This window comes from Medicago sativa, chromosome 7, assembly GCF_051527215.1.
Source record: "Medicago sativa cultivar Bolivia chromosome 7, Bolivia_mono, whole genome shotgun sequence".
NCBI lineage: Eukaryota > Viridiplantae > Streptophyta > Magnoliopsida > Fabales > Fabaceae > Medicago > Medicago sativa.
Genome location: NC_140755.1, coordinates 48544329 through 48567371, shown reverse-complemented (window position 1 = coordinate 48567371; position 23043 = coordinate 48544329). Strand labels below are relative to the sequence as shown.

General features: G+C 36.3%; 1 long non-coding RNA gene and 2 other non-coding genes across 3 annotated transcripts; 1 reads left to right on the top strand and 2 right to left on the bottom strand.

Moving 5' to 3' along the window:
• Nucleotides 1-3767: 3767 nt before the first annotated feature.
• On the bottom strand, nucleotides 3768-3874 carry LOC146906374 (small nucleolar RNA R71). The gene has a single exon (XR_015020794.1). It is a non-coding gene; the product is annotated as a small nucleolar RNA R71 (small nucleolar RNA).
• Nucleotides 3875-10466: 6592 nt separating this feature from the next.
• On the bottom strand, nucleotides 10467-10573 carry LOC146906373 (small nucleolar RNA R71). The gene has a single exon (XR_015020823.1). It is a non-coding gene; the product is annotated as a small nucleolar RNA R71 (small nucleolar RNA).
• Nucleotides 10574-19228: 8655 nt separating this feature from the next.
• LOC146906372 (uncharacterized) lies at nucleotides 19229-20126 on the top strand. The gene is made up of 2 exons (XR_015019302.1): nucleotides 19229-19826; nucleotides 19905-20126. It is a non-coding gene; the product is annotated as an uncharacterized LOC146906372 (long non-coding RNA).
• The last annotated feature ends 2917 nt before the right edge of the window (nucleotides 20127-23043 follow it).

Genomic DNA, 23043 nt, shown 5'->3' with positions numbered 1-23043 from the left:
TTTTATTTTCTGATAAGCTGAGATTTCTTGACTGATCAATTTCATTTCTTAAATTTGATACTAATCCTCAAGTATTATCTTAAAAATTTATTCTTTGCATTTACCTTTACAAAATTTCCTTTTATGCTTAATTTTGTTTTAGTTTTAGGTAGTCACTTCAAAGCATTTATAGTGGAGGCTAGTTTACCCTTACATTCAAGAGCACGATACTTTCTAGGGCTTTCTACTGAAGGTACTTATAAGATCACCATCGCTTTTCTAAATAGCATAACCGGTGAGATTTAGAGCTAAATATTTCCATATCCATTTTAGGTTGTTTAGATACTTAAATACTTCCAATTATGAGTGTTCCATATGAATGTTATTTTTTCTCGAATTTGCGACCGTTCTTTACAGACGATCGGTTAGATTATATTACACATGTGACAATTTTTCTTTGGTACCTTGAGCCTTTCAAGACACCCTTTTATATCTTATTATCCTTTGTGAAACAAAATACTGTGCATTTAAAGTTCAAGACTTTGACATGATTCATCACTAACAAAGAAAGAAATTTTCATCTGGAGGCTCAAACTGGTTTTGCAAAGGATAATAAGAATATAAAGGGTGGCTTGAATGGCCCAAGGTACCAAAGAAAATAGCCTCGTGTGTATAATAATCTAACCGATCGTCCATAAAGAACGACCGCAAATTCAGGCAAAAATAGGATTTATATGGAACACTCATAAGTGGAAATATTTAAGTATCTAACAACCTAGAATGAATATGGAAATATTTGGCTCTGAATCTCACCGGTTATGCTATTCGGAAAAGAGATGGTGATCCTATAAGTACCTTCACTAGCAAGCCCCACAAATTATCGTGCTCTTGAATGTAAGTGTAAAATAGCCTCCGCCGTAAAGCTTTGAAATGAATACCTAAGACTAAAACAAATATAAGCATAAATGGAAAGATTGTATATATAATGCAAAAGAAATAAAATTTTATTGGATAATACTGAGGATTAGCAACAAAAAAATAAAAGAAATTGATTAGTCAGATCATCTTAGCTTAGCAGAAAAATAAAAATGTAGAAAATAAATATAGTGGGTGGCCTCCCATTCAACGCTTCTTTTACGTCTTAAGCCTGACGGTTCCCATGGGTTGCCTCCCATGCAACACTTTATTTAACGTCTATTTGCTCGACGCCTCGATCCTGTTAGGGGGGCTTCTATAAAAGAAAGAACACATGGTCCTTCCTCTTTCTCTTGCTCGAAAAGAACTCCATGAACTTTGTAAGTAGAATTTAGTGATCCTGTGCTCCAATCTTTGCTTTTTTGGAATATGTCTTCGTCCTCCTCAAGCGACATTGAGACTCTTTCAGCAAGTGATTCTTGTTTTAAATCTCTGATGTCACAAAGTTTGATGAAGGCCTTTCTTCTTGCACCACTACGTCATCCACCACTCTATCTAAATTTTTGATTGATTCTTCTGCAAGTGTAAGATTGACAGTTTATGGTTGTCCCATAATACTTTTGAGCTTTCCTATCAGTCATGTTGGAATCAATTTTATGCCTTCACTTATGGTACACTGAGCTTCTTTTATGGACAACTTTCGAATAGAATTGAAACTTCCAGGGTCCTTTTTCTTTAGAGGTAACCGTCCTTCAAATATTGTCTTACAGATTCCAGTAAATGTAGAGCAAGGTCCTTTCTCTTCAACTTCTGGGGATATGACAACTTGACGAAGTCAGGGAGTCTGCAAGGGTTCTCACTCTCATTAAGTATTTGTCGTCTACTCATTCTTAAAAAGGAATATTTGTCAACAAGAGGCTCAAACATTGGGGTATTTTGTTTCTCTCTGAACTGGAGTTGAAGTGTTGGTTTCACTCCTAGCGCTTCATCCTTCTTAAGATGAGTTTCAGACAAGTGGTCACATTGTTCTCCTTTCTGGACTTTTGTGAGAATGTATTGATTAGTCATTATTTAGTCTATTTTTATATATTATTTAGTATCGTTTTATTTAGATTTAGTTTTATTTTATTTTAATATTGTTTCCTTTTTGAGCTATTTTACTTCAATTGCCTATTTTTATATTTCAGGAATGAATATTGGATGGAAGGAGTCTTGGAGCAAAAGAAAGGAGTCTGGAACTGATTCGGAGCAAAAATACGAAAGATTCGGGAACAAAAATACATTCCCCCAAGTCAGAAGCTTGGCACGGCCCGTGCCAACATGTGGCACGGCCGTGCTACCCTCCAGAGTGCCTTTTGCTGCTTTTGCTTTGGCCCCAAATTACTATGTTTTAGTTTTACCGAAAAGCCCTTGTAATTGCTTAGATTTTAAGTCGAATGTAAGCTATAAATAGAGTAGCTCTCCATCACAAATATTCATCTTTATTTTCTTGGAATTCAATAGTGACAATTGTTTTCTTTATAAAGTTCATCTTTTATTTTATTTACTTTCTTGTTATTTACTTTATGCTTTCTCTTTTCTTCCCCATGTCTACGATGAGCATGAGCGAGTAGACTTCTTTGTCTTGGGATTGTTGGATAAGTCTAATGACGTAATCCGGATCAAACCAAGCCTTAAACTTTAATCTTATGTAACCCTAATTTCTAATCTAGATTCACCGTTTTAACATGAATTAACCATTATCAAACTATGGAAGCGAAAGTGGAGGGTTTGATAATTGTTAATCCATTATTCCAAATATCAATTCATAAAACAAAAGTGGAGTTTTGATATTCGAACAAGTGAATCTAGACAAGGATTGCGAAACATGAAAATAGTCTAGCAAACCTTGAGACATATAAGGTTTTGAGCTTCAAGGATTCCAATGGCAATCACCCATGAAAATAGGTGTGGTTGTTGGAGGAACACACTCACTGAGACCGAAAGGAGATGTGATAGGCTAAAGAGAAACTTGTCTTTAGAAATTAGGACCAACGTAAGGTTATAAGTTTAAGGGTTTGTTTGTGAAGGATTCGTCATTACGATGAACCAATAATCCCAAGGCTCTTATTATTATTGTTATTTACTTCCAACCAACTGAACCTCCTATTTTATAATTTTTCTTCTCCTCTAATCATTCTCTTAAAGTTAGTTAAATTGAACAACTCCCTAGCGGAACGATACTCTCTTTTACTACTACTTCGATAGACCGTGCACTTGCGGTTTGGCCTATCAAGTTTTTGGCGCCGTTGTCGGGGAGTTAACTAATTTAATTAACTTTTTCTTAGTGACTAGAATTCTCTTCTTTTTCTTTTCTTTTTCTTCTTTCACTCTTTTCTTTTCTTTCTGTTATCGTTAACTTCTCGGGTTGTCAATTTTTTATGTGAAAAACCAGAAATCGAGTGGTATTCATTCCCGAGATCGAAAGTTTTTTGCATAGAAGAAAGAGAGACGCACTAAATAATACCGCCATGGCTGATCGCACTCTCAAGGAGTATGCAATGTCGTCTACGGCTGAGCCACAAGCTATTATTGTGTACCCAACGGTTAAGGATGACAACTTTGAAATCAAGCCTTCCCTACTTAACTTGGTGCAGCAAAATCAGTTTTCGGGATCCCCCGCCGAGGATCCCAATCTTCACATCTCTGTTTTCCGACGAATTAGTGGAACCCTAAAAGAGAACCAAGAGGCCGTAAGACTGCATCTCTTTCCCTTTTCCTTAAGGGATAGAGCTAGCGCTTGGTTCCATTCCCTTGAATTCGGTTCCATTACTTCATGGGATCAAATGAGGCAAGCATTCCATGCCCGATTCTTTCCCCCCTCTAAAACTGCTAAACTAAGGGACCAAATCACACGGTTCAATCAAAAAGATGGGGAATCTCTCTATGATGCGTGGGAGCGTTTCAAGGAAATGCTTAGACTTTGTCCCCACCATGGTTTAGAGAAATGGCTCATAGTCCACACTTTTTATAATGGCTTGTCTTATACCACTAAGATGTCTGTTGATGCAGCTGCAGGTGGAGCTCTAATGAACAAGAACTACACAGAGGCATATGCATTGATTGAAGATATGGCTCAAAATCATTACAAGTGGACCGACGAGAGAACCATCACTAGTTCTTCACCCTCCAAAAAGGAGGCAGGTATGCACGAAGTCTCTAACTATGATCACCTTGCTGCAAAGCTTGATGCACTAACCCAACAATTTGAAAAACTAAATGTTAGTGCCATCACTTCTACTTCTGCATCTCCTTCTTGTGAAATCTGTGGTATATCTAGTCATGTTGGTGTTGATTGCCAGCTAGGTAGTGTTATCAATGGTGTTGAGCAAATGAACTATGCTCAATACAACCAAGGGATGAGACAAAACCAAAATTTTTATAAAATCTTCAAAATCCCTTTGGACAAGTAGCACCACCTGGCTATGCAATCAACCAGAGAGTCACTCAGAAATCTAATTTGGAAATTTTATTGGAAAATTCTATTGCAAATCAATCTAAACAACTTCTAGAACTCAAAAACCAAACTGGATTTCTGACTGATTTTCTTTCCAAACTCAATACCAAAATTGATTCTATCTCTACTCACTCTAAAATGATTGAAACCCAAATCTCCCAAATAGCACAACAAGTGGCTACCCTTTCTCAAACACCAGGAGTTTTTCCTGGTCAAACTGAAGCCAACCCTAAAGCTCACGTTAATGCTATTTCTATTGAGGGTAGAAAGTTAGGAGAAACTATTGCTAAGGTTAAAAACATTGAGAAAGAAAGTGTCAAGCTTTTAGGTGAGAAAACTGTGAAACCGCTTGATGAGACCAAAGCTCCTTCCCTTTTAAAACTTGCTAAGCTCAACTTGGAGGGTCAATTTAATAAATTTGTCAACATCCTTAAGAAAATTTGCATTAAGATCGCCTTTGTGGAAGCTTTGTCTAGGATGCCTCTATATGCTAAGTTTTTAAAGGAAATTTTTTCAAAGGAAAAGGCTACAGGGCATAGTGAGACAATAGCTTTAGCTATGGACACTAGTGCAATTATCCAAAAGACACCCCCTAAGCTTAGAGATCCAGGTAGTTTTGCCATACCTTGTATGATCGGGAGTGAGACCGTTGACAAAGCCTTGTGTGACTTAGGAGCTAGTGTTAGTCTGTTACCTTTGTCCCTCTTTAATAACATGGGGATAGGAGAGTTGAAACCTACCGAGTTGGTCTTGAAGTTAGCTGATCGTTCTACTATAAACTTAGTTGGTTTTGTTGAAGACATACCCGTTAAGATAAAAGGAATATACATCCCAGCTGACTTTGTGGTAGTTGACATTGAAGAGGACGATGACATCCCTATAATCCTAGGTAGACCTTTCCTCGCGACTGCGGGAACTCTAGTTGATGTTCAAAATGGTAGGATTGTCTTTCAAGTGAGTGATAAAATGGTAGGATTTGAGTTGGAAAGTGTTATGAAAGGTCCCGCTCCTTACTCTAGTGCATTACTTAAAGATCATGATGTGAAAGAACGCTTCATAGCATCATCTACACAACATGATCTCTTTGATCCATTCTAAGGACTCTTTCTAACCGTCAAGCTAATGACTCTAAAAGAGTTTCGTGAGAGGCAACCCACGCATTTATTTGCTTTTGTTTTGTTTGTTTTTCGTTTTTTTAAGTGTTTTGTAGGTAATTGTCCGAGTACGATTCAAGAAAAGTGAAAATTTTTGAAGCCCCTGTGTCCAGAAGGTTGGCACGGCCTGTGCTAAGGTTGGCACGGCCGTGCCAGATTTTGAAGACCAAAAACCAACCAAACTCCAGAAGGTTGGCACGGCCCGTGCCAATAGGTGGCTCGGTCGTGCCCGATCTCTTCACCAATATATCCTTAAAATTTTCTTTCTTCTTCCTCATTCTAACCCACAAACCTCTTTCATCTTTCAAACTTCTCTCTAAAATCTCCATAACTATACACCTTCAAACCTTCATATCTCCATCAAAACTTCACCAAATTACACAATTCTTTCACCAAATCAATTCTAAACATCAATCTAAACAAAACTCTTCCATCAAAAACAACTTTCATCCACCCAAATCCATAATTCACCAAAACCCTATTCCCCTCAACCTAAACCAAAAACCAAATATTCTTAACCAATCTCCACACCTAAACACAAAAACCTTACTCAAACATAAACTCCAAACCTAAACCAACCTTTTTCACCAAAAATCCTTCCAAACCCTAACCTTCACCAAAACTCAAGTCAACCAAGGTCAAATGGCTTCAAGGATAAGTGGCAAGGAACCAGCAAGCTCTTCCGAGGACCTCCACAAAAGAAACGAGCACCGGCTAAGAATCATGGCATCGTCTTCAAAGATGACACCCAAAAGGCTAGGTATAAAGTTCTTATCTCTAAACCTTTGAATCCTTGTAGGTATCTTGACTCTCATTCTATGAATGTCTTAGAGATTAGGGACAATGTTTTTGAACTGCTGAACAGGTTAGGATGGGGTGAGATGCTTAGACCTATGAGGGGGTATGAAAATTTCACTTATGAGTTTTTAAGTTCTATACAATTCAAGAAAGATAAGTACAATTTAAATGACCCCGATCATAGAGTCTCGTTCCGGCTTTTGAATATTGATTACGAGATGTCCCTTGAAAATTTTTGCAATGAAATGGGCTTCACAAATGCGGAGTTCATCCATGACTCTTGGAATCAAGCTCTAAAGTCGGAAGACTATGACCCTGCTAGATTTTGGAAACGCATCACCGGTTTAAGACAATATGTTTCACATTCCAACAAGGCTAGTAACATTTAAAACCCAGTGCTTAGGTACCTCCAAAGAGTAATGGCTTGTACAATTTGGGGTAGGAAAGAAGTAGGAACATGTAGGACGGATGAACTCTTCATGCTTTGGGCTATGCTTAATAATAATCCCGTGAATACTTGTTTTTACATGCTTGACTACCTTGCCTCCATAGGAACTAAGCCTAATCATGTAGTTGATATAGTAGTGGGTGGAATTATTACATTCATTGCTAGGAAGTTTGGAGTGAGTGAGGAGGAGGGGATAAGTCAAATTAAGGGCAACAATAAGCTTAACATAGAGACGCTAATCTCTATGAATTTCATTAAGCATCGTCCACCATTGCAATATGCCCTTAAACAATATCCCTTTAAACTCAATGTACATATTCTATTTTTGCTTCCTAACCCATCTTGGACTAACACCGAGGTGGAAGAAAATTGGTTGTATGTTGATAATGTCCAGGTACATGAGGAACAAAATGTTGATGAAGGAGAAGGTGCACACTTGCACCATGAGGGAGAGCACCATTACCAAGAAGAAAATGAAAGATGGGCATGGATGAGAACCAAGGTCGAGAGGATAAGCATCGAGCAACCAAGGCAAGGTGTTGAACTTTTGGTGCTAAGAAATGATGTCCAAATGGGCAACCGTATGACGGAAGAAAATAATACAATGCTCCGAAGGATGATGCACCACTTCAATCTCCAAGGTCCTCCTTATGGACCTAATTAAATTGTGAGCTTTCCTCTTCCTCTCTTCCCTTACCTCTCCTTCTTCTTCCTTTTACTCTTTCTTATACTCCCTCTTCTTCTTCTTCTTCTTTTTCTTCTCCTTCTCTTTTCTTTTAATTCAGCTTTTCTTTGAACCATTGAGGACAATGCTTCTCCTAAGTGTGGGGGGAGCCTAATAAAGTGTCTAGAGTCATAGTGTTTTCAAACTCCCTTGAACTTTATTCTTTTGTTTTGTTTTTATAGCAAAAGGCATGATTAAGTAGCTTGTTTTTAATGGAAATTATGGCATTAATTTTTTTGTTTGTCTTCTCTTAAAAGGTTGTTTCTTGTACATGAAAGTGATTTCTTGTGTTTTTAGTGTTCTTGCTATACCCACATCTTGTTTTATTGTGAAAATTCTCCAATGAGAAAAGCACTTAGTTGCAATCTTTGAGTAAATGTATGAGTAGGTATTTTAAGGAGCACATTTTAACTTTAATGGTAACTTAGACCCTTAAAAGTCTTTAGAGTAAAAGTAGTATAAGTTTGTTTGGGAAATAATTTGCTTTATTGTTATAATCATAATGTGTTAAACTAAAATGGGGTGGGAGAATGGCACCAACATGAGGAGGAAAGGACTCCCTCTCTCTGACTTCCTAAATGTGGTGGTGACTCCCTAATTGAGCTTAAGTTTCAAATTCCTCAAAAGAGGAAATAAATTCATCAAAGCTAGGGGGAAAGGACACCCTCACCAAAAAGACTTCCTACGCGGAGATGATTAAAAATTTTGCAGCACTACTTAGGGTGATTTTGAATCTAGGGGGAAAGGACACCCTCTCCAAAAAGACTTCCTATGAGGATAGATAGCCCCTAAGCAATCTGCAGCCCCTTATGCTTAACTTGTTAATTCTAAATAATTTCCCATCTCTCTTATATGAAATGAAGAAAGGACTTTTCTCGGTTACTTTAGTGTTAAGGTTAGAACCTGTTCCTCATAATATCTGTCTTATACAGGAGCAAGAAAAGGGTTGGACTGCACACACACACTCACTTGAGACTTGATGTTGGGTTGAATAGGTTCACAATGAATACTTGAGATTGTGATTAGTGTACTTTGAAATAAAACCTTAAGAGAGACATTAGTTTTTCAATTATGTTGCCATATGATATATCTTTTTGTTGCTACTATGTATATTACCTTTTGCTTGAGGACAAGCAAAGATTCAAGTGTGGGGGAGTTTGATGAGACATTATTTAGTCTATTTTTATATATTATTTAGTTTCGTTTTATTTAGATTTAGTTTTATTTTATTTGAATATTGTTTCCTTTTTGAGCTATTTTACTTCAATTGCCTATTTTTATATTTCAGGAATGAATATTGGATGGAAGGAGTCTTGGAGCAAAAGAAAGGAGTCTGGAACTGATTCGGAGCAAAAATACGAAAGATTTGGGAACAAAAAGACATTCCCCCAAGTCAGAAGCTTGGCACGGCCCGTGCCAACATGTGGCATGGCCGTGCCACCCTCCAGAGTGCCTTTTGCTGCTTTTGCTTTGGCCCCAAGTTACTCTGTTTTAGTTTTACCGAAAAGCCCTTGTAATTGCTTAGATTTTAAGTCGAATGTAAGCTATAAATAGAGTAGCTCTTTATCACAAATATTCATCTTTATTTTCTTGGAATTCAATAGTGTCAATTATTTTCTTAATAAAGTTCATCTTTTACTTTATTTACTTTCTTGTTATTTACTTTATGCTTTCTCTCTTCTTCCCCATGTCTACGATGAGCATGAGCGAGTAGACTTCTTTGTCTTGGGATTGTTGGATAAGTCTAATGACGTAATCCAAATCAAACCAAGCCTTAAACCTTAATCTTATGTAACCCTAATTTCTAATCTAGATTCACCGTTTTAACATGAATTAACCGTTATCAAACTGTGGAAGCGAAAGTGGAGGGTTTGATAATTGTTAATCCATTGTTCCAAATATCAATTCATAAAACGAAAGTGGAGTTTTGATATTCGAACAAGTGAATCTAGACAAGGATTGCGAAACATGAAAATAGTCTAGCAAACCTTGACACATATAAAGTTTCGAGCTTCAAGGATTCCAAATGCAATCACTTGGAGGAACACACTCACTGAGACCGAAAGGAGATGTGATAGGCTAAAGAGAAACTTGTATTTAGAAATTAGGACCAACGTAAGGTTATAAGTTTAAGGGTTTGTTTGTGAAGGATTCGTCATTACGATGAACCAATAATCCCAAGGCTCTTTTTATTATTGTTACTTACTTCCAACCAACTGAACCTCCTATTTTATAATTTTCTTCTCCTCTAATCATTCTCTTAAAGTTAGTTAAATTGAACAACTCCCTAGCGGAACGATACTCTCTTTTACTACTACTTCGATAGACCGTGCACTTGCGGTTTGGCCTATCAAGTTTTTGGCGCCGTTGCCGGGGAGTTAACTAATTTAATTAACTTTTTCTTAGTGACTAGAATTCTCTTCTTTTTCTTTTCTTTTTCTTCTTTCACTCTTTTCTTTTCTTTCTGTTGTCGTTAACTTCTTGGGTTGTCAATTTTTTATGCGAAAAACCAGAAATCGAGTGGTATTCATTCCCGAGATCGAAAGTTTTTTGCATAGAAGAAAGAGAGACACACTAAATAATACCGCCATGGCTGATCGCACTCTCAAGGAGTATGCAACGCCGTCTACGGCTGAGCCACAAGCTATTATTGTGTACCCAACGGTTGAGGATGACAACTTTGAAATCAAGCCTTCCCTACTTAACTTGGTGCAGCAAAATCAGTTTTCGGGATCCCCCGCCGAGGATCCCAATCTTCACATCTCTGTTTTCCTATGAATTAGTGGAACCCTAAAAGAGAACCAAGAGGCCGTAAGACTTCATCTCTTTCCCTTTTCCTTAAGGGATAGAGCTAGCGCTTGGTTCCATTCCCTTGAAGTCGGTTCCATTACTTCATGGGATCAAATGAGGCAAGCATTCCTTGCCCGATTCTTTCCCCCCTCTAAAACTGCTAAACTAAGGGACCAAATCACACAGTTCAATCAAAAAGATGGGGAATCTCTCTATGATGCTTGGGAGCGTTTCAAGGAAATGCTTAGACTTTGTCCCCACCATGGTTTAGAGAAGTGGCTCATAGTCCACACTTTTTATAATAGCTTGTCTTATACCACTAAGATGTCTGTTGATGCAGCTGCAGGTGGAGCTCTAATGAACAAGAACTACATAGAGGCATATGCCTTGATTGAAGATATGGCTCAAAATCATTACAAGTGGACCGACGAGAGAGTCATCACTAGTTCTTCACCCTCCAAAAAGGAGGCAGGTATGTACGAAGTCTCTAACTATGATCACCTTACTGCAAAGCTTGATGCACTAACCCAACAATTTGAAAAACTACATGTTGCTGCAATCACTTCTACTTCTGCATCTCCTTCTTGTGAAATCTGTGGTATATCTGGTCATATTGGTATTGATTGCCAGCTAGGTAGTGCTATCAATGGTGTTGAGCAAATGAACTATGCTCAATACAACCAAGGGATGAGACAAAACCAAAATTTTTATAAAATCTTCAAAATCCCTATGGACAAGTAGCACCACCTGGCTATGCAATCAACCAGAGAGTCACTCAGAAATCTAATTTGGAAATTTTATTGGAAAATTCTATTGCAAATCAATCTAAACAACTTCTAGAACTCAAAAACCAAACTGGATTTCTGACTGATTCTCTTTCCAAACTCAATACCAAAATTGATTCTATCTCTACTCACTCTAAAATGCTTGAAACCCAAATCTCCCAAATAGCCCAACAAGTGGCTACCCTTTCTTAAACACCAGGAGTTTTTCCTGGTCAAACTGAAGCCAACCCTAAAGCTCACGTTAATGCTATTTCTATTGAGGGTAGTAAGTTAGGAGAAACTATTGCTAAGGTTAAAAACATTGAGAAAGAAAGTGTCAAGCTTTTAGGTGAGAAAACTGTGAAACCGCTTGATGAGACCAAAGCTCCTTCCCTTTTAAAACTTGCTAAGCTCAACTTGGAGGGTCAATTTAATAAATTTGTCAACATCCTTAAGAAAATTTGCATTAAGATCGCCTTTGCGGAAGCTTTGTCTAGGATGCCTCTATATGCTAAGTTTTTAAAGGAAATTTTTTCAAAGAAAAAGGCTATAGGGCATAGTGAGACAATAGCTTTAGCTAAGGACACTAGTGCAATTATCCAACAGACACCCCCTAAGCTTAGAGATCCAGGTAGTTTTGCCATACCTTGTATGATCGGGAGTAAGACCGTTGACAAAGCCTTGTGTGACTTAGGAGCTAGTGTTAGTTTGTTACCTTTGTCCCTCTTTAATAGGATGGGGATAGGAGAGTTGAAACCTACCGAGTTGGTCTTGAAGTTAGCTGATCGTTCTACTATAAACTTAGTTGGTTTTGTTGAAGACATACCCGTTAAGATAAAAGGAATATACATCCCAGCCGACTTTGTGGTAGTTGACATTGAAGAGGACGATGACGTCCCTATAATCCTAGGTAGACATTTCCTCGCGACTGCGGGAACTCTAGTTGATGTTCAAAATGGTAGGATTGTCTTTCAAGTGAGTGATAAAATGGTAGGATTTTAGTTGGAAAGTGTTATGAAAGGTCCCGCTCCTTACTCTAGTGCATTACTTAAAGATCATGATGTGAAAGAACGCTTCATAGCATCATCTACACAACATGATCTCTTTGATCCATTCTAAGGACTCTTTCTAACGGTCAAGCTAATGACTCTAAAAGAGTTTCGTGGGAGGCAACCCACGCATTTATTTGCTTTTGTTTTGTTTGTTTTTTGTTTTTTTAAGTGTTTTGTAGGTAATTGTCCGAGTACGATTCAAGAAAAGTGAAAATTTTTGAAGCCCCTGTGTCCAGAAGGTTGGCACGGCCTGTGCTAAGGTTGGCACGACCGTGCCAGATTTTGAAGACCAAAAACCAACCAAACTCCAGAAGGTTGGCACGGCCTGTGCCAATAGGTGGCTCGGTCGTGCCCGATCTCTACACCAATATATCCTTAAAATTTTCTTTCTTCTTCCTCATTCTAACCCACAAACCTCTTTCATCTTTCAAACTTCTCTCTAAAATCTCCATAACCATACACCTTCAAACCTTCATATCTCTATCAAAACTTCACCAAATTACACAATTCTTTCACCAAATCAATTCTAAACATCAATCTAAACAAAACTCTTCCATCAAAAACAACTTTCATCCACCCAAATCCATAATTCACCAAAACCCTATTCCCCTAAACCTAAACCAAAAACCAAATATTCTTAACCAATCTCCACACCTAAACTCAAAAACCTTACTCAAACATAAACTCCAAACCTAAACCAACCTTTTTCACCAAAAATCCTTCCAAACCCTAACCTTTACCAAAACTCAAGTCAACCAAGGTCAAATGGCTTCAAGGATAAGTGGCAAGGAACCAGCAAGCTCTTCCGAGGACCTCCACAAAAGAAACGAGCACCGGCTAAGAATCATGGCATCGTCTTCAAAGATGACACCCAAAAGGCTAGGTATAAAGTTCTTATCTCTAAACCTTTGAATCCTTGTAGGTATCTTGACTCTCATTCTATGAATGTCTTAGAGATTAGGGACAATGTTTTTGAACTGCTGAATAGGTTAGGATGGGGTGAGATGCTTAGACCTATGAGGGGGTATGAAAATTTCACTTATGAGTTTTTAAGTTCTATACAATTCAAGAAAGATAAGTTGGATTTAAATGACCCCGATCATAGAGTCTCGTTCCGGCTTTTGAATATTGATTACGAGATGTCCCTTGAAAATTTTTGCAATGAATTGGGCTTCGCAAATGCGGGGTTCATCCATGACTCTTGGAATCAACCTCTAAAGCCGGAAGACTATGACCCTGTTAGATTTTGGAAACGCATCACCGGTTTAAGACAATATGTTTCACATTCCAACAAGGCTAGTAACATTCAAAACCCAGTGCTTAGGTACCTCCAAAGAGTAATGGCTTGTACAATTTGGGGTAGGAAAGAAGTAGGAACATGTAGGACGGATGAACTCTTCATGCTTTGGGCTATGCTTAATAATAATCTCGTGAATACTTGTTTTTACATGCTTGACTACCTTGCCTCCATAGGAACTAAGCCTAATCATGTAGTTGATATAGTAGTGGGTGGAATTATTACATTCATTGCTAGGAAGTTTGGAGTGAGTGAGGAGGAGGGGATAAATCAAATTAAGGGCAACAATAAGCTTAACATAGAGACGCTAATCTCTATGAATTTCATTAAGCATCGTCCACCATTGCAATATGCCCTTAAACTCAATGTACATATTCTATTTTTGCTTCCTAACCCATCTCGGACTAACACCGAGGTGGAAGAAAATTGGTTGTATGTTGATAATGTCCAGGTACATGAGGAACAAAATGTTGATGAAGGAGAAGGTGCACACTTGCACCATGAGGGAGAGCACCATTACCAAGAAGAAAATGAAAGATGGGCATGGATGAGAACCAAGGTCGAGAGGATAAGCACCGAGCAACCAAGATAAGGTGTTGAAGTTTTGGGGCTAAGAAAAGATGTCCAAAGCGGCAACCGTATGACGAAAGAAAATAATGCAATGCTCCGAAGGATGATGCACCACTTCAATCTCCAAGGTCCTCCTTAAGGACCTAATTAAATTGTGAGCTTTCCTCTTCCTCTCTTCCCTTACCTCTCCTTCTTCTTCCTTCTACTCTTTCTTCTACTCCCTCTTCTTCTTCTTCTTCTCCTCCTTCTCTTTTATTTTAATTCAGCTTTTCTTTGAACCATTGAGGACAATGCTTCTCCTAAGTGTGGAGGGAGCCTAATAAAGTGTCTAGAGTCGTAGTGTTTCCAAACTCCCTTGAACTTTATTCTTTTGTTTTGTTTTAATAGCAAAAGGCATGATTAAGTAGCTTGTTTTTAATGGAAATTATGGCATAAAATTGTTTGTTTGTCTTCTCTTAAAAGGTTGTTTCTTGTACATGAAAGTGATTTCTTGTGTTTTTAGTGTTCTTGCTATACCCACATCTTGTTTTATTGTGAAAATTCTCCAATGAGAAAAGCACTCAGTTGCAATCTTTGAGTAAATGTATGAGTAGGTATTTTAAGGAGCACGTTTTAACTTTAATGGTAACTTAGACCCTTAAAAGTCTTTAGAATAAAAGTAGTATAAGTTTGTTTGGGAAATAATGTGCTTTATTGTTATATTCATAATGTGTTAAACTAAAATGGGGCTGGAGAATGGCACCAACATGAGGAGGAAAGGACTCCCTCTCTCTGACTTCCAAAATGTGGTGGAGACTCCCTAATTGAGCTTAAGTTTCAAATCCCTCAAAAGAGGAAATAAATTCATCAAAGCTAGGGGGAAAGGACACCCTCACCAAAAAGACTTCCTACGCGGAGATGATTAAAAATTTTGCAGCACTACTTAGGGTGATTTTGAATCTAGGGGGAAAGGACACCCTCTCCAAAAAGACTTCCTATGAGGATAGATAGCCCCTAAGCAATCTGCAGCCCCTTATGCTTAACTTGTTAATTCTAAATAATTTCCCATCTCTCTTATATGAAATGAAGAAAGGACTTTTCTCGGTTACTTTAGTGTTAAGGTTAGAACCTGTTCCTCATAATATCTGTCTTATACAGGAGCAAGAAAAGGGTTGGACTGCACATACACACTCACTTGAGACTTGATGTTGGGTTGAATAGGTTCACAATGAATACTTGAGATTTTGATTAGTGTACTTTGAAATAAAACCTTAAGAGAGACATTAGTTTTTCAATTGTGTTGCCATATGAGATATCTTTTTGTTGCTACTATGTATATTGCCTTTTGCTTGAGGACAAGCAAAGATTCAAGTGTGGGGGAGTTTGATGAGTCATTATTTAGTCTATTTTTATATATTATTTAGTTTCGTTTTATTTAGATTTAGTTTTATTTTATTTTAATATTGTTTCCTTTTTGAGCTATTTTACTTCAATTGCCTATTTTTATATTTCAGGAATGAATATTGGATGGAAGGAGTCTTGGAGCAAAAGAAAGGAGTCTGGAACTGATTCGGAGCAAAAATACGAAAGATTTGGGAACAAAAAGACATTCCCCCAAGTCAGAAGCTTGGCACGGCCCGTGCCAACATGTGGCACGGCCGTGCCACCCTCCAGAGTGCCTTTTGCTGCTTTTGCTTTGGCCCCAAGTTACTCTGTTTTAGTTTTACCGAAAAGCCCTTGTAATTGCTTAGATTTTAAGTCGAATGTAAGCTATAAATAGAGTAGCTCTCTATCACAAATATTCATCTTTATTTTCTTGGAATTCAATAGTGACAATTGTTTTCTTAATAAAGTTCATCTTTTACTTTATTTACTTTCTTGTTATTTACATTATGCTTTCTCTCTTCTTCCCCATGTCTAGACTTCTTTGTCTTGGGATTGTTGGATAAGTCTAATGACGTAATCCAAATCAAACCAAGCCTTAAACCTTAATCTTATGTAACCCTAATTTCTAATCTAGATTCACCATTTTAACATGAATTAACCATTATCAAACTGTGGAAGCGAAAGTGGAGGGTTTGATAATTGTTAATCCATTGTTCAAAATATCGATTCATAAAACGAAAGTGGAGTTTTGATATTCGAACAAGTGAATCTAGACAAGGATTGCGAAACATGAAAATAGTCTAGCAAACCTTGAGACATAGAAAAGTTTCGAGCTTCAAGGATTCCAAAGGCAATCACTTGGAGGAACACACTCGCTGAGACCGAAAGGAGATGTGATAGGCTAAAGAGAAACTTGTCTTTAGAAATTAGGACCAACGTAAGGTTATAAGTTTAAGGGTTTGTTTGTGAAGGATTCGTCATTACGATGAACCAATAATCCCAAGGCTCTTTTTATTATTGTTATTTACTTCCAACCAACTGAACCTCCTATTTTATAATTTTTCTTCTCCTCTAATCATTCTCTTAAAGTTAGTTAAATTGAACAACTCCCTAGCAGAACGATACTCTCTTTTACTACTACTTCGATAGACCGTGCACTTGCGGTTTGGCCTATCATGTATCCATCAACATCTTGTACTACAATTTTAGGGGAAGATTTGTTTAGGGTATTTTCCTTTTTATCCTACTCTTGTGCTATTTTCCAAGAGGTGGTGTCATTAGTGGGTGATGACAGATCATCTTACGTTATTCTTAGCATGTTTTTCAGTCAATTTCAGTAGGTTTTAGTAACAAAAAGGAGGAGTATTAGAACAATTGTCTATGATTTCGGGACATTTATAATGTTTTCTATATTTAAGGTTGTAATTCTAGTTTTCCTGAAACATAGAAATTTTAGGGGGTTTATGAAATAATTCGCAAAGAAATCATGCAAATCGGCAAATCAAGAACATCCGAAGATTTGTGAAGAATGTGGGAAGACCATGAATGAAGATTCAAGAGGCCTCAGGAGACTTTACAGTGGGAGAAATTTTGTTCCCAAGTTCTGAAGTAAGTTAATTGAAGGCGAAGACCAAAAACGATGGAGAATCGAAGAAACTGGGCCCAAGAAGCACTGCCATGCGCCTAGAGCATGCTTTGTGCGCCCCGAGCATCTTGAATTTGAGGGGAGCAGGCGTAATTTTATGCTTTCTTGTGGGTAAAGCCCGCGTTTTTAGCCCAAACCCAGTTAGTAACTCTCACTATAAATACCAACCTTCGTCATTCATAAATTCTCGTTCAGAACTGTGGCAGTTTAAGAGGAAGGCATCTTTGGAGCTGCAGGAGAGTTTCTATCTTCTCCTTGATTTTATAGGGTATATTTTCATCTTTAGTAATTTGTTTTTAATGGTGGAAAGCCAACATAAAGTCTATGTTTTCAATTACCTTTGAGGTGGTAAGACCCCACACGTAAGGATCACCGTGTGACCAGCAGGTGCAACCAAACATTGGAGGGATAGACCTAATTAATCGAGATTTATAGAACCCACACGTAAGGATCACCGTGTGATCAGCAAGTGCACTTTCCACCCGATTAGGTTAGTAATGTCCCAATGGCCTCATCACTTGTATAGTCTACCTAAGATAAATAAACGCGACATGACTGTTATTTGATATCCAACAATATAAATAGAGGGGATTCAAAGAATTCTAACCGCTGCTTACTTTTCTGCAACCAAAAATAGATAAACTTGCTCTGTTGCAAACAGATAAAAATTGCAACTTAAAACCCTTAATCTTTTATTATATCGTCAACTTAAAAATAAGTAACGCGAATTCTTTGTACGAAACGACAATCCCTATGGATACGATACTCTACTTATCACTTTATTACTTGGTAAACGATTTGGTACACTTGCCTAATCAGCACATCAACTTTTTGGCACCGATGATGGGGATTGTTGATATTTTCAAGTAAGCGATTCAAATTACTTATTTTCTATCTTTTTTTTTTGTCATTTATTTTTTTGCATTTTATTTTTCTGTTTTCTAAAATTCTAAAATACCAAAAAAATTCAAAAAAATTAAAATACCAAAAATATTTAGTCCTAGTTGAGTCATTTTATTTTTTAGAGTATACTTTATCATATAGTTTATTTATTTTAGTCATTACCAACATAGTTTATTTTTCTGTTTTGCATTTAGTTTATTGTTTCCATTTAGTACTAACCATTTTTCTTTTCTTTTTGTTTTTCGAACTGACCCCAATTTTACTTTTGTTTTATTTTAGAATCTTAGTTTAGGTCATCATTATTATTTAAACATTGCATATTAGAGAGTCTTGGTAAAAATAACAGTTGTTATACAATCTACATTAGATCGAGTCAGTCCAATTTAATTTTGCATTTTAGGATTAGGATTATCATTTAGTAATAATATTCATAGAGTTTTATGTAATATTATTAATAATATTAGGTATGAATTATTGTAGTTAATTTAGACCGAGTCTGCATTACATAGAGTCTGTTAAGTCTAACAGAACAAACGTTAAAAACTGAGATCAATTATAATTAGGAATAAACTTTAAACTGTCAGAAATAGGTCATAATCAACCTCTCTAATTTTAAACTAGCTGTCATAAATTAGTATTGTATTAACTTCTTAAAGGTATTCAAACTAAAGAGGAAGATCAACATGGTGCGAACTAAACGAACAACAAGGAAAACAATGGGGGGAAGACCAATGGGAGGAGTGAAGAAAATTCCACAAGAGGAGATCCGACAAGTCAACTTCATGGGTGATGTTTCAATCAAAATCAAAGACAAGAACGCTTTCAGAAGAAGGGACAGAGTTATGATCAAATCCCATGAACTTTTCTCTCCATCTACTCTCATGCATAAGGCTTTGTATGGGCCTTTCGAAATAACCCGCATTTGCAAGAACAATTGTGTTGAGATCAAGGACCACACTAGGTGGTTGGCCAAGGTCCTAATTAAGGAAGTCATGCACCTGCGAGACTATATGCAAGACCCAAGTAGTAGAAAGGAAGAACCGGCTGCTCAAAGGTCAAAAATAAACAGTTAGACATATTCGTTAGGCTCGGGACGCTAAACACGCGCTGAATAGGGATCGGGTTCATGCACCTTCCTCTTGAACTGATACAGTTCTGAACGAGAAAGGCTGGTATTTATTGTGAGAGTTTCTAACTGGGTTTGCGCTAAAAACACGGGCTTTACCCACAAGAAAGCATAAAATTACGTCTGCGCCCCTTGCATTTCAGATGCTCGAGGCGCATAAGCAGTGCTCTAGGCGCATGAAAGTGCACCTAAAGCCATGCTCTAGGCGCATGGCAAGTTTTTGCCATGCTCTTGGCGCATAACATGTGCGTTAGGTGCATGGTATTGCTCCTTGGGCCTAGTTTCTCCGATTTTCCGTCATTTTAGGTTTTTCGTCTTCAAATAACTTGCCTTAGAACTTGGGAACATAATTCCTTCCACTGTAAAGTCTACTAAGGCCTCTTGAATCTTCATTCTTGGTCTTCCCAAAGTCTTCACAAATCTTTGGATGTTCTTGATTTTCCGATTTGCATGATTTCTTCGTGAATTACTTCAAAAACCCCCTAAAATTGCTATGTTTTGGGAAAAGTAGAATTACAGACACAAATACAGAAAACATTGCAAAAGTACCAAAATCATAGGCAATCGTTCTAATACTCCTCCTTTTTCTGCTAAAACCTATTGAAATTGATTGAAAAGCATGCTAAGAGTAACGTAAGATGACATGTCATCACATGCCACATGAACTCTTGATGAGTCGTGATACACTAGAAAACACACTTAGATCTGATCACTCAGTCGTCTAACCATAGAGCCATATGGGTATAATCGACTTGTTTTATCTAGAGGTCTATATATCAAGAGTTTCACATTAAAATGAGGTACACACTCTAACTTTGAGAAATCTCTACAAAGCACCGTGAGACCTCATTGGCTTGAATATTGGATTATCATTGCAGGTACGCCCCGCAATTAGTGAAGAACTGTCGATAACTACCATGAACGTTTGTTGAAGTTTCTTTGTAGCTCCTTCTACTGACACTTATGTTCTCGGCAAGAACAATCATTATAGCTCTACTATAGCCTAGGGATCAAATTAAAATAATAATATTATTCTTTTTTCGTTATTTTCCCATTTGTGTAATGAAAGGTTATAAAATAATATGAACTTGTTATAATGATACCCTGAATTTGGTAAGTTTTTTTATCTGATCTATTTACTAAGCATGCTAAAGGGACAAATACAACACTTTGATTTATTTAAAAGGCATTTAATAATTATTATAATTTGATGAAGGTTTTTTTTACAACTTCATAAACACAAACGTTTTATGTATATAAGGAAAGGATAAGGTTTAAAGTTTAAAACTTTATTCTATTTCTATCACACAAAGAAAAAGAAACTATGGTTAAAATTCTTCAGTTTGTTTATGTTATATTCATCTTTCTTTCTCTATTTCTTGCTGCAACAAACGTTAATGGTAATCGATTTTTAATCCTTTATAACTTTTCTTAGTTACTCTGTTCATAATATTATATATCATTTTAATAATATATTTTTATTCTCTTTTTTGGTTACAGCAATTAATAAATGTTCTCAAGATTCTCATTGTCCAAAAGATATGTGTAAAAAACCTTTAAAACCGAGGTGTGTTGTAAGCCCAAAACTACCACTTTCCTCAAAATCAGGCATATGCACATGTGTTTGAGTGATGTGGACATAGCATTGATCTCCTACAATATTCCAGAAGCTATCATTTAGTTATTACGGTAGCACCCAATAATTTGAAGTTTTTTGTTATGTTTCTATGTTGATGGACCTTATAGTCAATAAAATGATTGAGGCAACAAATAATGTTATTTAGATAGTCTTCTACTCACTTAATATCATATGTATTATATTTTATTTTGAATCCTACCACCAATCATATTAACTTTGATAATTAATTTCAAAAATAGTTTTTATGTTACTTTTAAGCCCACAATTAATATTATATTTATTCCATAACGAGATATTTAACTATGAATTATTATTTAAAAACAATTAATCAATTCACACAATAATCCATAAAATCCATAATTATCTCAAACCAAACCTACTCTAAATCAAAAAATCACTAACACAAGTAATTAAACAATTTTGATATATATGATGAATTAAGCACCAAATTAATCTCTACAATGAGAATGAATTAATCAATAATATTTTGAAAATAGGTTTTAGAATTTTTTCAATCAAAAGAATGTAGCAATTAGTTAATCCATCATAATCATATATCACAAATTGATTTGCAGAAATTTAAAGAGATATATAGGGAAAGAAAGACACTGAGATTTATAGTGGTTTCTCTTTTTTCGTCCTCGCTAAGGGTGCGTCCACTCTTCGTAAAAGAAAATGAGTGTATGATTACAAAGATTCCTTTTATTCCTAATCTTCTATGCTAAGCAATCACACAACAAATCCAATCTTCAAACTATCTTGAAATTGGATAATCCACAAGGTCTTCAAATCTCAAGTTTGCATGAAATACTTCGATCTTCTACTTTGAGAAATCTTCTTTGCTATGATATGATTCAAATCTCTTGCATTCAATCTCTAGATTGATATGATTCGAAGAACTCTGATATGATTCAACAGCTAGAGGTCAAAAACATGAGGCGATGAATGAATCGAATCTTACTGAATCGATTTAAAACCCTTAAACCAAACACCCGAGGCAAGCAATGATTCGATTCAACAATTTCAAGACAATAGTTTGAATCGAACCAAAATACTCAAAATGTGAAATATTTAGAAAACATATAAAACAAAGATCATTTGAATCAAGGTAATAATCTTGTGGATAATTTTGCAATAGAGATATGCTAGAGTGTTTTAATAAAACTAAGCAACCACTTATAACAAAACAATAAAGACATTATCTAAATCATATTAAAAGAACAATTACATGTCTCTCTTTTAAATGACAAGGAAAACTAAAATTTCAATAAAATATTATAACCAATTACTACAATAATTGTCTAGGTCTACATGAATTATTTATTTTGGCATGTCATCTTCAATTTGGCCTATTTATATATGATTCTCTAAACTAAGCTTTAGTTTTAATAGTGATGTAGTACTAATGTCTGTTTAACATGTTTTTCAATTAAAATAAACATGTATAACTAAACTTTTCCACGCGTTTAATTCTTTAACAAACACCCACATTTTTTTGATCTTCACGCTTCAATTTTTTCTTCGGTACTTTATGCTCGCCACTCCTTTCACAAACCAACTCCAACTTTGATTCCTTGTTGCACAAGATCTTTTCTAACAACCGTAAATCCAGCCATATTTGCTTGTTGACGTACCCAACCGAGCAAATAATCTTTTATCTTTCCATGTATCTTGGCTTGAAAAGAAATGAGTTGTGTCCACTTCATTGTCACGAAGATTGGACACACCGGAATTGACGTGTAAAGCCTCAACTTTCATGGCAGCTTCAACTTTCACGAAAGCTTCAACTTTCACGAAATAATCGACAAAACTAGGTTTTCGATCAACTGGATTATCATCCGCATTCTCAACCATAACTATAAATAAACAGCATATAATTGCAAAAATATTTAATTAACATCTATCTAATATAAAGTAAAAACAAAAATAAAACAAAACAAAAAAAAAATTACACAGTAGAACTACCAAATTGAAAAAAATAAAGAAAGTTAATGTCCACAGCGGTAGTTGACTACCGTTTGACTCAGCAGTAGTTGACTACCGCTATGTTGCATGTTAGAAAAACTTGAAAAATTGGCAGAAAAATACACAAATGTAAATTGATTAAAATATGCATTACATGTTTCTTGATGTCAAATGTGTGTAGAAACCTTCTAACAATCCTTCTCCAATGATTTGAGTTCAGGATTTGAGTGAAAAAATTTGAAATTGGAGATTTTTTGAGGTATGGTGATGGATGAATAGTAGGAGGTAGGGTGGAGTTGTACTACATCTATGGGAATGATCGTAATGGTAGCTAACTACTGCTGGGACCAGAGGTAGTTAAATGTTGCGGGTTGTTTTGTCTGAGTGGTAGTAAACTACTGATGGGGGTATTA